This window comes from Callithrix jacchus, chromosome 13 (genome assembly GCF_049354715.1).
Source record: "Callithrix jacchus isolate 240 chromosome 13, calJac240_pri, whole genome shotgun sequence".
NCBI classification, from domain to species: Eukaryota; Metazoa; Chordata; class Mammalia; order Primates; family Cebidae; genus Callithrix; species Callithrix jacchus.
This window is the reverse complement of record NC_133514.1, coordinates 76,291,264-76,308,336: the sequence shown is the minus strand read 5'-3', so window position 1 is coordinate 76,308,336 and position 17,073 is coordinate 76,291,264. Positions and strand designations below refer to the sequence as shown.

General features: G+C 34.5%; 1 protein-coding gene across 12 annotated transcripts in view; it reads left to right on the top strand.

Moving 5' to 3' along the window:
* Positions 1-17,073, top strand: part of CCDC178 (coiled-coil domain containing 178) — a 482,007-nt gene that overhangs the window by 223,969 nt on the left and 240,965 nt on the right. The window lies entirely within an intron of this gene.

Sequence of the window (17,073 nt, the reverse complement as noted above, 5' to 3'; positions counted from 1 at the left end):
CCCTGGAGTCAAGGATGGTGTTACCTCCTCTCTGTCACCAGGTGTGACAATACATACAGAGGATTACCAACCAGGGAAGCCTTTGGTATTCAGAGTTTTTATTGGCGCTCAATCACTTATTGCCCTTGTTGGCTAAACTTTATTCTCCAGCCTTTCCTGGAGGTCAGGATAATCACCAGTTTTCCAGAGGTTGGAATTGATGCTGTCTTAATTGTATCAGTTATTGATAAAACTAATTGCTGCAATTACTTTTGCACCAACCTAATATGTGACCCAAAGTCCCCATCATAAGTTCCATTATTAGACTGTCCAGCAGCAAAGCCTCCAAACAAGTAAAGACATTCCAGAGGCCCAGAGGTCATTCCAATAGTTGAGGACAAAGGCCAGACTGCTCTTTAGGTAATTCTACTCTACACAAATAATTACTGAAGAAACAAGACATTACTTGACATCTTGGAACATGAGTTCTTGCCCACATCCAGCCTCAGAGGATGCAGATAAATATGTAGAATTCCACAGATCATACATTTCCAATAGGGGAAAGGAAAATAGTAAAACATCAATGTAGTCTAAGTTGTTACCATAGGACTCTGTCTAATCGATATGGAAACATAGTCTTGTGTCCTGAGAAGTTATTTAATCTGTGATTAATCATAATAAATACATGACTTTTAGGAGAGAAATTATTCAAGATACTGTTCAATTGTCTATGGAAGGGGAAGGTATATGAGGATGACTTGAGGAAAAATTATCCAAGCATCTGCGTGGTAAGACTGATGGAGACATGTTTACCTGACTACAAAACACAGGAGGAAAAGCAGGCTTGACAAGAAAAAAGATACAGAATGAGGTTATGTATATGTTGAACTTAATGTTCATATCATAGGTTGTTTTTGAAATGAGGCCTAATGGACAGTTGCATATAAAAGGCTAATTCATTGTCTCAGGTAACCAGGATAACTTTTTTTCACTACTGGTCCTTTCTCTTCTTAAATACTTTCAGTGTGACATTACAGCTTTTTAACTTAAGGATATAAAACCCATAGAGTTTTGTTTCAGAGATCCAAAGATTTAGATAAAATATCAGGGACTGGCATGGTAGCTCATGCCTGTAATCCCAGCACTTTGGGATACTGAGGTGGGTGGATCACAAAGTTAAGAGATCGAGACCATCCTGTCCAACATAGTGAAACCCTGTCTCTACTAAAAATACAAAAATTACCTGGATGTGGTGGTGTGCAGCTGTAGTCCCAGCTATTCAGGAAGCTGAGGCAGGAGAATCACTTGAACCCAGGAGGCAGAGGTTGCAGTGAGCTGAGATAGTGCCATTGTACTCCAGCCTAGTGAACAGAGAGAGACTTTGTCTCAAAAAAAAAAAAAAAATCAGGTAGACAAGTGTTACTAGATTATATAGATTCATGTGTGAATTACCTAGTTATATATTTTACTAACCCTTTCTTTCGTATAAATAGTTGAAATTGTATTTTTCCTTTTTAAAAATGTCTTTCATTTTTTTCTTTCTTTTTTTTTTTAGAGACAGGGTCTTACTCTGTCATTCAGGCTGGAGTATAGTGGTGCTATCATAGCTCGCTGCAGCATCAAACTCCAGGGCATAAGTGATTCTCCTGCCTCAGCCTCCCAAGTAGTAGTTGGGACTTACAGGTGCATACCACTGTACCTGGCTGTTTCTCTCTCTCTCTCTCTCTCTCTGTGTCCATATATATATATACCTATATACCTATACAATGTATATATACCTATATACAATGAGACTCTGCTTCCATATACATACATATGGAAGCAGAGTCTCATTGTGTTTCCTAGGCTGGTTTCAAACTCCTGGGCTCAAGCAATTCTCCTACCCTAGTCTCTCAAAGTGCTAGGATTACAAGCATGAGCCACCATGCCAAAACTGAAACTGTGTTTTTCATTTGCATGTAGCCAAATATCACATAAAAAGTTAACCAGAGAAATGAATCAAGATGATTATCATCATGTCAACTGTTGTATGAACCTGACCAGATAAATATGTAAAGATTTCATCGTAGAAAGCAAAAACACATGGAAACAAGTGATAGAAAGGAAGTAGGAAAGTTTAAGCAGGTCAAATGCAACATAGAAATACAAAGTTAGTTTTATGGATGGGGAAAACGTGAGTGTGGTGTGTGTTCAGAAGTTAGAGTTGGTAAATGTGAAGTGAGAAGTATTCAGGAGTAACTGAAGTTAAGAGTCCGCATTGGCTTGCCCAGGAGATTGTACTGAGGGATAACTACCTACGTGTATTAACAGTGCTCAGGCAGCACACCTCAGTAGTTAACAATTTCAGCTCTCCAGTCAGATAGCTCTCTATTCTAATTCTGACTCCAGGATTACCTATTTCATTATCTTGGTCAAATTACCTAACTACTCTAAGTGGCAATTTTCCATTGAGCATATAGTTATAAAGATTATCTGAGATATTTATAAAGCATTTATTTTATTACCTGGAAGATAGTAAGCTAGTAAGCACACAACAAATGTTAGCTCCTATGCACAGAGGTTAATATATATTTACTTAGTGCTATGGTTTGAATGTTTGTCACCTCCAAAACCCATGTCGATATTTAATTGCCATTGTAACAGTATTAAGCGGTGGGACCTTGAAGGGTGATTAGGCCATGAGTGCTCTGCCTTCATGGGTAGGATTCATACCATTATAAAAGGGCAAATTTGGCCCCCTTTTGCCTTTGCCTGTCTACCTTCTTCCCTGTGATGATGCAGACACACAAGTGTTCTCCCAGATACTTGAGAGGATTTGATCTTGTACTTCTCAGTGTCCAGAATCGTAAGAAAATAAGTTTCTGTTCATTATATATTACCCAGTCTTAGGTATTATGCCACAGAAGCACAAAACAGACTGAAACATGCAGTATGCAATGAATGAATATACTCTGCTTGTAAATCAAGAAAAGGTAGTATAACCACTTAAATATAATTTACTATAACAGGTTTTTTCAATAAACTATGGCTATTGGATATATTTGGTAATGACATTAGTATTTTCCAAAAATATGTTGATATAAATTAAAAGCTACTTCCTTGAACTGATTCAGAATTCTATGTGAGATAAGACATTATAGAAGTCACCTATAAAAAATATTGCAATGTTTTGTACAATGTGGAGTTAGGAAAGTTAAAGATATTTCAGCCTAAAGATTTTCAAATGAAGCGTTCCACAGTAAAATGTCTACTATGTGAATTTCTCTCCATATTAACATGGATATGCATGACTCAATTATTTTAATTATATTTAACAAAGCTATTAATTGGATATTTTTGGTTTCCAAGGCTTTTCTCTTCTGCCACATCCTTGCTCAATGGCTGCCCCCTCTAAGGCCTCCTCAGACCTCCTTATTAGACTTGTCATTCCATTCTCTGTTTCCACTGAGTCTTAGAGTTGGAGTTTTGCTCTTGTCACCCAGGCTAAAGTGCAATGGTGCAATCTCGGCTCACTGCAACCTCTGCCTCCTAGGTTCAAGCGATTATCTTGCCTCAGCTTCCCAAGTAGCTGGGATTACAGGCACCTGCCACCATATCTGGCTAATTTTTGTATTTTTAGTAGAGATGGGCTTTCACTACATTGGCCAGGTTGGTCTAGAACTCCTGACCTCAGGTGATCCACCAGCCTCAGCCTCCCAAAGTACTGGGATTACAAGCATGAGCCACCACACCTGGCCCTTAGAGAGTATTTTACTCTTCACAGTTTATTACGATTTTCTGTTGGAAAGCCCACCTCTGTTGTAGATTGTAATAATTGTGCAGCAGAGACAGTGTTTTTTTTTTTCTTTTTTGTCCAATGTATATCAGAGTGCTTTGATATAAAATTAAATTACTAATGTTCATATCATGTATTTTTAATATTGACCATGACTCTATTAAGTGTAAATGTGTTAGTATATCCTTTACATGCTGAGACAATTCAGTTTAGTTGCAGGTGATATAAGTGTAATGGCCAATGTAGGTCCACAAAGGAAGCGACTGTTTTCATGTCACCACAGTACCTACTGTATATTATTCATTTATTTAAATTTAATTTAAACAAGGTTACAAAAGCTACAGTTATGGCTAAATATAGTCTTACACTTTTATCCATTATCGGTTTATATCACACAACAGCATGTGTGACTTTACTATATTTTTAATGTATTACTAATTTCTCAGTTGCTTTTGGAAATTAAGATAATCATGTTTATTACTTAAATTGATTGACTGGATAATATATCATTACTCAAAATAAGCTTTACTTAAATATAGATATTTATCTCACTATATTTTTTCCTGATCATGGAATTTTTGTCTGTTTCTCATTTTATTTTCTTCTATTTCATAATATTCATGGAAACAATTTATTTGATTACTATTCAGAAGTGCAGATGACAAGGCATATAAATCCAATAAATATTAAAAGACTAAAATTAAAAAATTGAACTCTCTATGCACATGAAACCTCTTCAATGCATATCTGTGAAAACTCCAATCGCCAAGTAAAATTTCTAATATTATTAGAAAGGAAAATGGATCTAATATTATACATTCTTGTATGGTGCATTATATTAATGCCAATAGAATTCTGAATAAAGACATACATAGTCTTCTTTGAACCTAATTTTCTTAGTATAGAAAACAGACAACAAATTATTTTTATAATACTTGAAAATAAATTAAAAGTTGAAATAAAGTAGTTGAAATAAATAATCACTTCTTGTAAAATATATGGGGTAGTTTCTTAGACAAAATTTTCTAAAACAAACATTTGTTGACACTTTACCATGAATTAGTTATTTTGTGACTTAAATAAAGATCTTGTCTCCAATGAACTCACTATCTACCGGAGAAGGCTGATATCAAAATAATAATAATATGGCAAATCCAGTAATAGATAAGTGTGTAGAGAAGTAGTATGGTGGCATCCAACTCAAACCTGAGGTCAGTGAAAGAAGGAATTCTGAATGTGGTAATATAATTTCTCAGAGTCGTTTGAGAAATAGCTAAGAATTTTGGAACATAACAGAATAATAGATAGCTTTATAAATTTAATAGTGTGACGCATATAATTACTGAAACCATCATGCCTGACATAGTTGAATATGATGCCTTAAAAAATGAGATAATATAAGCAAATGATAAGCAAATTGCTGAGTGGAGGGTCAAAGTGTATTTGAACAGAAGCACTGAGTATATTGCTGCACTATTGGGATGTTCATTGAAAGTAATGAGAGAGAGAGAAATAGCAAAGAATAAATTAAAAGACTGAAAAATAGAGGTAAGGCCACACCCCGGATTCTGGCTGATGTTTCAGAGCAGATATTTACAAGGAACATCAAGCTGCAACTGTGAAGGATAATCCTCTATTACACTCAGCTTCTCCAGTATGAAAGTAAATCAGGAAATTTTATAATATTTTTCTCATTTCTAGAATTGGTCATTTGGGATCCAGCTCTGCCTAACATTGCATCAAATGTCTACCTTGAAAATATGCAAGTTCTCAAGGTTGTAACATATTTAGAATGTATATGCTTTTTCATTGACTGGTGTCACACTAAACACATGCACTTAGAGAAAAAATTACTAAAAATATTACCCAGAAAACAAAATTAGAGAAAGGAACAATCCATAAAAATTATAGAGTTATATCTATTTGTAGTCTTAGAAGAGTCTCTTTTCCATAGTATGGACCTCATTCCTCAAATTCTGTGTAGCTGTGAAGGAATTTATTTCAGTCATGTTTCTGTTGGAGAAACAGAGCCTTTTAGGAGCAGTATGGGAATAAGAGATGTATTATAGGAATTCAGCCTAACACACAATGAAATAAGCTTGGATGAAAGATCTGGAAAGGGAAACTGGAAGATTAGAGAGTCACTAACTAGTCTTCCAAATCACTAGAACAGGGGAGAAGCCTAAAATTCTAAGAAGCCAAGTACATCCAGCCACTGAAGCAGAACCATGAAAAGGGGGCTCATGGAGGGTTCTACACGAAGCTAATGCTTCCAGGTGTCAGCTACCACAGCCAAGCATTGGTTGGTGGGTCTAGGTCTTCTTTTAGCAGTGTCAACAGTCAGCATATGATCCGGTTGCAGAGTAGAGAATAAGGGCATACTGTTGTCCATTGGGTATCTCCATATCTACCATATGTGACCATCATGACCATCCAAGATTAGCACTACCACATCAGTATGTTTTCAAATCCCATGTAAATTCCTATTTTTTCTTTTGTCATAATATAAACCGGAATCTTATAGTCAAAGGTTTTGTGAAAAATGTAGTTCCCACCTAAACCAACTTGATAATAACATAATTCAATACAGTGTGCCCTTTTAAGCTTGACCTTCACACATACCTTTTCAAAATATTTTTTGCTTCTAAGTAAAGTCAATTGCAAATAATTCTTCTGATTCTCATGTTAAAACTAGTCTCCATACAACAAAAATGTGCCAATTGTTAAGTCAAAACAGAATACACAGTTCATATCACTTTGTTCATTTAGCTAAATAACACTCCTTGTATGCTATCCTGTAATGTAAATACCAAGATGTAGGGCTATATATCTTGTGCTAAATATTACAGGAAGTAGGTGGAACAAAACTAACTTACGTGTATGTAAATACATATATACTAACAGGAATATGTATATAATGTACAAATGTATTCATGTCAAGACAAAGAAAAAATAGCCATAATTGCTGTTTCTTGTTTCTGCAACTGGTTATCTGCTCATACACAACTTTACAATTTTATTTATAACTTTACTCTTCTGTTACTTATACTACTTGCCCTCAGCAAACCCCTCATCTTGTTATAGTTGCTTGTCTATGCAAATGACCCAAATCTTTATATTAGCCATCCTGTCTTTGTTGTAATTTTCCATTTACTTACATCACAGTTCATGGGAGTACTAACTGATGCCTCCAAAGAAACTTCTGCATTTCAGACCTACTCTTCCTTACTTGCATTAAATAGTAGTGGCTCGATTTTTCCTTGAAAGTCATGTTCAATCATCCAGGCTAGCAGAGTATCACATTTTTTTGCCTATTGATTCACTGGCATGAGGATCCCCGGAAGTTTCAACTTGAGTTTCAACCAAATGATTACATTATCCTCTCAGGAAAAATTTCTATTATTTCTGTACCTTAATACATGAACCAGTGTAGTCATTTTCTATTGCTGTCATAACAGATTTCCACAAACTAAAATGCTTAACACAACATCCATTTAATGGAAATCAAGGTGTTGCATTTCTTACTGGAAGTTCTGGGGTGGAATCTGCCTCCAAATGCATTTGGGTTGTTGGCTGAATTCAGTTCCTGTGGTTGTAAAACTGAAGCCTCCACTTAGTTGCTGGTTATTGCCTGTGGCCACTCAATCCTAGAGACCTTTTTCTGCCACTCCCGTGTGTCTCCTTACACTTTAGAACCAGCATGTGGATTCAATCCTTCTCACCTTTGAAATCACTCTGACCTTCTCATTTATTTCATCTTTCCTGCTTTCCTCTTCCGCCTTCTGCTGCTGCTTTTAAGGTCTCATGTGATCACGCTGGGCTTGCTTGGATAATCCAAGATAATCTCCCTACTTTAAGGACATTTAATTAATTCCCTTTATATAATTTGTAAAATCCTTGCTCAGCAGTACCTAGAGGAGTGTTTGAATAAACCTAGGATAGAAGTCTTAGAGGGACATCTTTCAAATTTTGAGTACCATAACCATAAACCACAGAACCTATACTGATTACTGATTTAGAGCACATTCCATATTCTGGAGAACATTACCCTATCCTGCATGGCATTTTGCCTAGTTGGCACCATGACGGAGTCCAGCATTTTATCACATTGTCTCTCTTGGTTTAGAGCAGCACTCCGGCCTTTCTTTATCCCTATTGCATTCAGATAATTGATTTTGTTGGTAATATTTCCTCTGGTCACTCCTAGCCTGCAAAGAATGACCGAGCTCTTGAAGAATGTTGGTATTTCCTTCCCTGTTGTATTTTTCAAAGCCTTGGTGAAATGAGTATACTATGGAACTACCCAGGAAATAGAGGCAGAAACTGTTAAGTAGATTTCACATGGTAAATCCACTTCAGGATTCTGATCTCCCTGAGACTGGCTATCTTCTTTATATACCAAAGAAGTTATAGGCTTTTAACTTCATTTTGCATTGGCCAACTTTAGATCCTGGGTTTAGCTGACTCACTACACAAATGGAGATTCTTCTATCTGTTCAAAAACATACTTTGAATTCAGGACCTCTCCTTAGTGCAATCATATGAATAAATTTGGCCTGATCCAGCCTTATTTCACCCTAAACCGATATATTTAGGCTATATTCCTATATACATTCAGCAAGTTTTTGTTTATACAGACTTTCAAAAATTTAAAATCATTTTGATGTCTGTGGTGCATACTCAGATGTAACATTTTGTATCTGATCCCTGAGTCTTCCCAGAACTTGAGTCTGGTTATAAACCTAGAAGGAATGAGATGTATTGAGGTTGGGTCTTAAAGAGGTCAGTATTTCTCTGAAGGGGATTGACATTAGGACATTTCATACAAGGAGAGAGTAACTTCCTTGGTCAGGAGAGAAAGGGTTGCATGTATTGAGAAAAGAGGCTAGAAGTGAAAATGAACTGAATGTGCAGTCATGGAGTCAAGACAAGCTGGGCATATGATGTGGTTTGGCTCTGTGTTCCCACCCAAATCTCATCTTAAATTGTAATCCCCATGTGTCAAGGGAGGGACTTGCTGGGAGGTGACTGGATCATGGGGAAGTTTTCCCCCATTCTGTTCTCATGATAGTGAGTTCTTATGAGATCTGATGGTTTAAAAGAATTTGGCAATTCTCTCTCTCAGTCTCTCTCTCTCTCTCAGTCTCTCTCTCTCTCTCTCTCTCTCTCTCTCTCTCTCTCTCTCTCTCTCTCTCTCTGTCTCTTTCTCTCTCTTGCTCGCTCTCGCTCTTGCTCTCACCTGACACCATGTAAGACTGTAAGACATGCCTTGTTTCCCCTTTGCCTTCCTCCATGATTGTAAGTTTCTTGAGGTCCCCCCAGCTATGCATAACTGTGAGTCAATTAAACCGTTTTTCTTTATAAATTACCCAGTCTCAGGCAGTTCTTTATAGCAGTGTGAAAACAGTCTAATACAGCATATCCATCATGACCTCTTTCTATACCTCTCTCTGACTGCAAAGGTCTTCCAAAAGTAATAGTGCTTCACTTCCATCTTCCAAATCTGACGCCAGTTAATGTGTTGGTCACTTTCTATCTAGAATTGTGCAGGGAAAGAGGTTCTGGAAAAGATTTTCTAATTTAACAACATGAAAACAGCACAGTCCAGCAGAAGATCCAAATCTTGGTCTCTGGGCAATCCTTTAGAGACTAGGTAGATTCATGAGGATGCGCTGAAAGAAAAAGTAACAATCTCAACACCCCAACATAAAACTAAACAAAGAAACTCGGGGAGGAGAGTTTTTCTGCTGACAAAGCAGCATGTGGCTCTATAGACTTTAACCTCAACTCTATCCTTGTTTCTGTTTTATTATTTAGGCAGAATTAGAACGTTGTCACTTAGAAATAATCTTTGACTATGTTTTGGTCACCACACATGTAAGAAAATACTTTCTCAGATTGTTAACACATATAGTATGGTCAGCGCATCTGGAGGTGGTCTGGGATTGGCTGTCACCATATACAACTGTTAGACTGCTAAGTTGATACTTAAGATTAAAATATACAGTTTAAATATATATGTGTATATATTAAATGTATATATATATACACCCTTCTACTTGTGTAAGGCAGGTTGTTAGATTGCAAATCAGAGTAATTTCCAGGTAGAAGAGTAATATGTAATTTTAAACATTTTGAATGGAAAATTCCAAGTTTTATTATGTACTGTACATATTTATGTGGGTACTAAGCATCTTGAAATAGGCCTCATCAACTACATCATATGTATCTAACCTGAACATATTATAGTACTTGGCATATATTAGATAATCAATAAATTATTCTCAGAGGCATGATTGAATAGATGAAATATGGAATCATTAAGGCAGATGAAAGATGAACTCTGTAAGCCTGGAGATATTTGTTGTTGCGATTGGTGTTGGTGGTGTTGGTAGTGGTAGTGTAGTGGCTTTTTTCTTCCAAACAATACCAATTTTCTCCCTCTGGAGACAGTCATTCTGGTGAACCACCAGAGCAGGATAATAAAGTTGAAAACTACTGACCCATAGGTATTTGAAGATCATACTTTCTATGTAACATCTTCTTTAACTTTCATACAAAAAGCCCAGATTTTCTCTGCTCTTCTTAAAGATAGTCAAGATTTTCTTAAATTAAGTGGCATCGAGTCAGAACTTCCCCTTTTGCCAAATACATCTAAATTTCTCTTTTTCAGAAAAAATTTTGATATGCCTTTTTTATATTTGTTTGTCATGATCTCCTTTTGTAATAACCTACTACTTTTGGCTTTATTATTATTTTTTAAAGTTGTTTTTAAAAATGTTCCAAGGGAGGTTATTTAATTTCTCTGCAGTTATTTAATTTCTTATACTGTAGCTAATATAAAGCAGATACAGAAAAGGTAATAATACATGCTGGAGTATAATGCTTCAGTGTGCTTTCCCCCCAGTATTTGTAAGTTTGTAAAGATTTAAAGCAATATTCACAATGTACTCTTACCCCCTTTACCCATATTTCTTTTCTGCATTCCTTCATTTGTCATGGGAGGTTTTTCCTTATACTCTAAAGCAAGACTTTCCCTGTCACACTGCATACGCTGGAAGAAATTGGGGTTTTCTATTCTTGTTCATTCTTGCAAGTTTCCCTCCGCACTTTCCCCTTTCTTGCAGTAATTGTGATGCAGGATAAGCACAGTCCTTTCCCAACTCTCTCTCAAACGATTTCTTCAAGCTGCAATGCATCTTTCTGCAGAGGAGGGGCTAAGGAGTCACACCCCCACATTCACCCTAAAGATATTGGATGACTATCTTTACAGTATGGCTGTCGTTATACTTTCTGAAGTAAAGGCTGTATACATATCTTTGCTTGGGTCTTTTTGGTCTGGTATAGATGCAAATTAACCTTTCTATTCTGCTTCACTTGAGTGCAACTAGTTACAAGAAGCAGTAATACTACAGTGACCTGATTTAAATAAGTAACTGTGAGCAGATTAAGTAAACATGAATAATGACCACTCCGCTCCTTGAAAGATATCAGTTTTTTAAAGTTTTCTAATATTTATGTTAATAACAGTACATATTTTCCCATGATTTTTTAGTAAACTATAAAATCCTTCACTTTTACAGAATGCACTCTGTTAGGTCATCAATACAGGAAACCTAATTGGAAACAATTGCTTCACTAAACAGAATCCTGTAAGATTCTGAGCCTATGAAGTTTTCCCCCAAATATAGACCAATATTTGAAGAAGGGCATAACAATGCCTTTGGCTGCAGCAACTTTCTATTTTAAACTTCCTGGGTCCTTCATTTTCTGGTTAGTGTATACCAACCCTACTGGCAGTAATGTATATTGGACTTTCTTATTTTTCAGTCTTTTGTCTTGCCTTCACTGCTTGCAAAGAACTATTGATTGCATTGCCTATTCCTTATATCTGAAACATTTAGTCATAGCTTTTGGTTCCTTGTAAGTAGCCACTACTTTGCTTACTTCTTGGGTAGCACTCTTTCTTTTACTCTGTAAAATATTTTATTATATGTTGAAATAGGATAACAGTGGCATTACAAAGTAAATATATCATCAATATTCTTTTCAAACAAATATCAACTAATGTTATATACTATGAACAAAAGAGACATAGTCTCGACAGAGTCTGTGCTTGTGCATAAGTCACTGACATTTGTGACAGGCTAAAACAAAATATAATATACACTAAAAAAGAAATCTAAACATTCTCTTTTTCCTTCTTGTTTGAAATCCAAATCTATAATTCAAACTTAAGCTGCAAATAATTTATTTCCACTAGTTACAGTTTAAGCTGCAGAAATATTAATAGATGGCAGTGATTCTGGGTTAGAATAAACATAGAGAACAGATAAGTCTTTTAAGATAAACTGTGTCACTCTAATAAACTATTAAATAGCACATATGAAGCTCCCCAAATAATTTTTCATTGAAAATTCATAACAAGTTCTGTTGCTTCCTAAAGGCTACCTGAAAACATCATGAAAATTCTATAGATCAGAGTGCAATGAAGTAAGAGTGAGTAATAACCACTGACTAGAGAAACTTGTAGAATAAATCTATTTAATTGCATATTTAAGATGAGCTTGGCTTCTGTTGGGGGGGGAGCAGAGCTGAATGCCCTATCACAAACCCAATAGCGCCAGTGTCAGTGAGCTGTGTGAGTTGTCTCTATGGGTTGTAAATTGGATCCCCTCAGTGACCAGTTAATGTTTTCTGTATTTACGGCAGTATTTCTGTTTTTCACAGCCACCAGGGCACTTTGGCAACATAAAAATTTAAAAATAATTTTTAGCAATCATACCGTGCCAATTTTTTATAGTTAAAGGGGCTCATTTAAATTGGAAAACCTGCTAGTCTGAAATTTTCATCTGAAGGATTACCACCAGCCAGAGCTACTTGTCTGATGAGGGTTTCACATGGCTTATCTAATGTGAAATCTCCATGTGGTATATAGTTTCATTAAACGGTGATCAAGAATACATTAGTTCAAAACAAGAAAAGGCAATGGAGCTTAATCCGCCAGGCATCTTGGCGCAACAACTTTAAAAGAGTTATTGAAGTGAAACAATTTGAGAATTAAAAGTCTTCCACTTATACAAGACTCCTGTCAAAAGCCTAAAAGTCAGCCTTTCCTTTTTCTGTTTTCTATTTGTATACCACAACAAGAAAAGCCTCTGAAACAATATTTTGACTGTTGTAAAGCCAATAAAATGCATATATTGGTGAAATAACCTAATCCATTTAAAAACCAGATTTATCAAGATAGAAAAATAAAGTAACTGATAGCTAATGTAGAAATAAATTGAAAAATAAATTGTTTAGAGAAAAAGGAAAAAAAATAAGTATTGGTGTGATGTAATAAAAACTGAGATTCATATAGCCTCTGTTTATGTTTTAAAAACAATAGTATTAGCTCCCCTTACTGAAGAATTGATCATTAAACCAAATATTCACATTGCAAATATACTATTTGAAGAGACATTGGGATATATTTACGATTTATAAATAACACAAATGTTAATGATTTTCCATTTTAATGAATAGAAATTCACAATAATATTAAATGATTTTAGAGTTTTTTATATATCTCAGTAATGTATAATAGAGCAATAACTAAATAAATATTTATAAAATTAATTTGGCTTGTCATGTTGACATATATAGTGAGAGACTATGCATACATTTCTTTGATCTAACTAATCATTTTCATCTATTAGCACTTGATGAAAAATGTATTAGCTTATGTCAGGAAATTTCAACTCCCAGCACCAAAGATTTGAAAGATTTCTCAACATGCTTTAGCACACAATATAAAGAGTGATGCTTTTAAAATGTTATTACAAGTCTATTTTCAATGAAGAGTCTGAAATTTGTTATATTGAACTATAGTGTAAAAGACAGACATAATTTGATTTTTAAAAATGTAATCTTACCGTAGTACTTTAGAAAAATTACAATCATCTGAATTTAAAAGATCAGCTTCTGGAAATATCTGCCCCTAAATACTTATTTTCTACTTGTTATTCAGCTTGGATTTAAAGATACTATAAAGTGCATACTTCCCTACATTTCTCCACCAGTATATTTCAGCCTTAATCTTGAAGGAACTGTGTCTAATGGTGTAAAGATATTTCAGGTTATGTGTTATTTAATCTGAGTTCTCTTGTGAAAAGTGATATATTCCATGATAAAACCAAGAGTTATAAACATTTTTTAAAATCTCAAACAATTGGTGTCAGCTATTTTGCATTTTTTACCTTTTTCTTGCAAGTCACAACGTTACAGAGTAAAAAGTTGTTTTATATACACGCTTCAAATTTTGAGGATTTTTTACTGTAGTATAAGGGGCTGTAATTATAACATCCCCTTATTATATGGTATGGTGTTTGCCACTAAGTAATGTTATAACTTAAAAGATTTCATGATTAGTCACCTTTTTTCTTAATATGTCATTTGCATATATTTCCCTATTTTGTTATTGTTAGATAGCCTTTCAAAGAAATTAATAAATTCTATGTAGTTGGCAGCAAGTATAGCAACACAGAATTTAGGCACTCCCTAAATTCAATCAGAGTTTAGATAAAACACAGACTATATTAATGTATGGGCGCTGTTATAACCTCTATTAATATAGTTGAAAGCCGTCAAGCACCAGTGATTCTCAGAAACATAAAAAAGTTTGTATTAAAAATCACTGAACAGTACAAAAGTGGGAACAATACATATAAATTAAATTCAACGCTCAACTTTATAAAACACCTTCCTTTATAAAAGATGGCCTATTTTTGCATGCATTTCATGTTGTAGTAAATACAAGGTTTTTAACTGGGAGTACTCAGATGCTTATTGCTTATTCGACAATTTATTTTCTTATGTTAAAAGATTAAGAATTTCTACCCAAAACACAAATGTACTTTTATTTTTATAGTTTTAGGGGGCCCTTTTAAAGGAAGTTAGTGTAAGAATGGCAATATTTACTGTTGTCTGCATTTGAGTAGTTCACAGCTGAGCACTCCTCTTGTGTATTCAGTGACAAATGGCAATCACTTTATCATTTATCTTATGACAAATAGCAGATTCAGCCACAAACTGCTGGCCGTAGCAAACTTACAGGATGAAGTTCTTTATTGTTTATGGTTTGTGGGTTGATGTATTCATGCCTTGTTTATTTGTGAAATGAACAAAAATCAGTAAGCAGGCATGAACAGAAATTTGGCCACGCAATCAATTGTACTTTTTTTCCTCCAGTCTTCCAAGGACCTTACAAGGAAATTCGCTGAACTAGGTCTAAGCTATAAGCTGCCTTTAGAAAATAAAAGTCATTAGAGGATGCACCAAATTGTGACATTATGCCCTTAAGCCAAAATAACATTGAATGGAGTTCCTACCTCGCATTAACCTCCTGAATAAGGGTCTTAAATTTGATAGCAAGCTATTGTCATAGACAAGTGGCGTAGGCCAGGAGTAGAAGGAAATTACCCCATACTTTCACAATTTAAGCAATACGTTGAAGTTTTTACTCCTTGTTTTGTACAGCTAAAGGAAATTTGCAAACCAACTTTGTACATCAATGTGAATTATAACCTGGATTGCATATACCAACTGTGTTGTGATTACATATATTCTTAAGTTTGTTACTAATGTAGCTTATATAGTTAATTTATAAGGAAATACTGAAGTAGGTCACATTCTGTGACATGTTTGAAATTAAAATATGTGATACTGGATAATAACAATAGCACATTAAAAATAATTCTAGCAACACAATAGACAGAAACATGTAACGTTTTATTCTAAGTCTTTCTTCCAGGATGTCTTTGAGAAATTTAGTATGACGCATTGGATTATGTTTTATAATTAATATACCTTTTAAAATCTTTATGATACATTACACTGGATCTAATGAAATGTATCAAAATTACTGATCTGTTGAGTTAATTGTGAAAAAAATCACTAATAAAGGTAATCCAGTTAATAACAAAGTATTAACATTAGGGGAAAGGTTTCTTTAGGGATAAATGGATATAAAGAAGGATTTAGTTATACATAAATAGAAAAAAAATAAGGTACCTATGTACAACACGGAATCAAGTTTTGATATCTATACCACTAATAACAAGTCAGCAAAAGAAAGTAATGCCTAAGATTTTGCTAATTTTAAAAACTCAGTAGGTAAATGTGATGTTTTATGGTAAAATAAATGATGGACTCATTTAATAAAAATTTAATGTACATTTATTTTCAGGTCATATTCTTAAGTGCTTTGCATAAAAGCCATTTGAATAGTCTCTATGCAAATGTCTATATGTCCCATAATTTGGTGTTATAAAAAAACAGATATTTGCAGTTTAATATATTTATAATTTCTATCCTGAAAGACTTTCTGCCAGAAAGAACAAGCCAAAATAAAAAGGAAAAGAAATCTGTCCCATTAATGTCTATGAAGTTTGTAGACTAGTGGGGTTAAAACTAATATTCTGAAAGGAAACTGAAGTTAGAGGTCCAGAAAAAGCTATTATGCAGCTCTGAGATTTGCATACGCTATCTGCTTGGCTCATCAGAGGTGAATGATAGTTTCCACTGCACTTAGTTACAAGCCAATCTAGATGCAGTTATTTGCATAAACAATTTGATTGGTAAACATTGCTCTATACCTCTGTATTGAAAATTTTTGGGGAAAGAGACACTATCTTGCTATTTTTTTTTAAATCATACATGGGTTATATTTTTTTGTGTTATGACAGAGGGAGACACTATCTTGCTCTTGCTTTTTAAAATCATTCTTGGGTTATATTTCCTTTGTGTTATGACAGAAGAAAAAGAAGAATGATATACAGATAAACTTTGATCTAACAGATAATACAATAAGAAGACAAAGCATGGCTTTAAAATGTTATTTGAATTTACCCTAATTAATAAAAATTATTTACTAAAATTACTCTGAAAAGGGAAAAGTTGTCAATAAACCCAGACCTATAATTCAATCATCCATATTTGGATAAATTTTTATGCTCTTTTTCTCTCTATGTCTATATTTTTTATAAAACTGTAATGATTAACTTATACTTTCACACACATTTTTTCACTTAGCAGTAGATCATTTTCCTTGCTACTGTATGTTTCTTAAAACAATGTATTTATATTTTTACTGAGTGCTTTAGTAGTCCCTCAAGGAATAAATTCATTAAACAGCTATGGAAGGACTAACATGTGCCAGATTTGTTGAAAGTTGTATAAAAAATTGTTATCACTATGATGCTGACTGCATTGAGCTTACAATCTAGACAGAAAAATGGAATGAGAAGAAAAATCAAGTACAGGGTGATAACTATGGG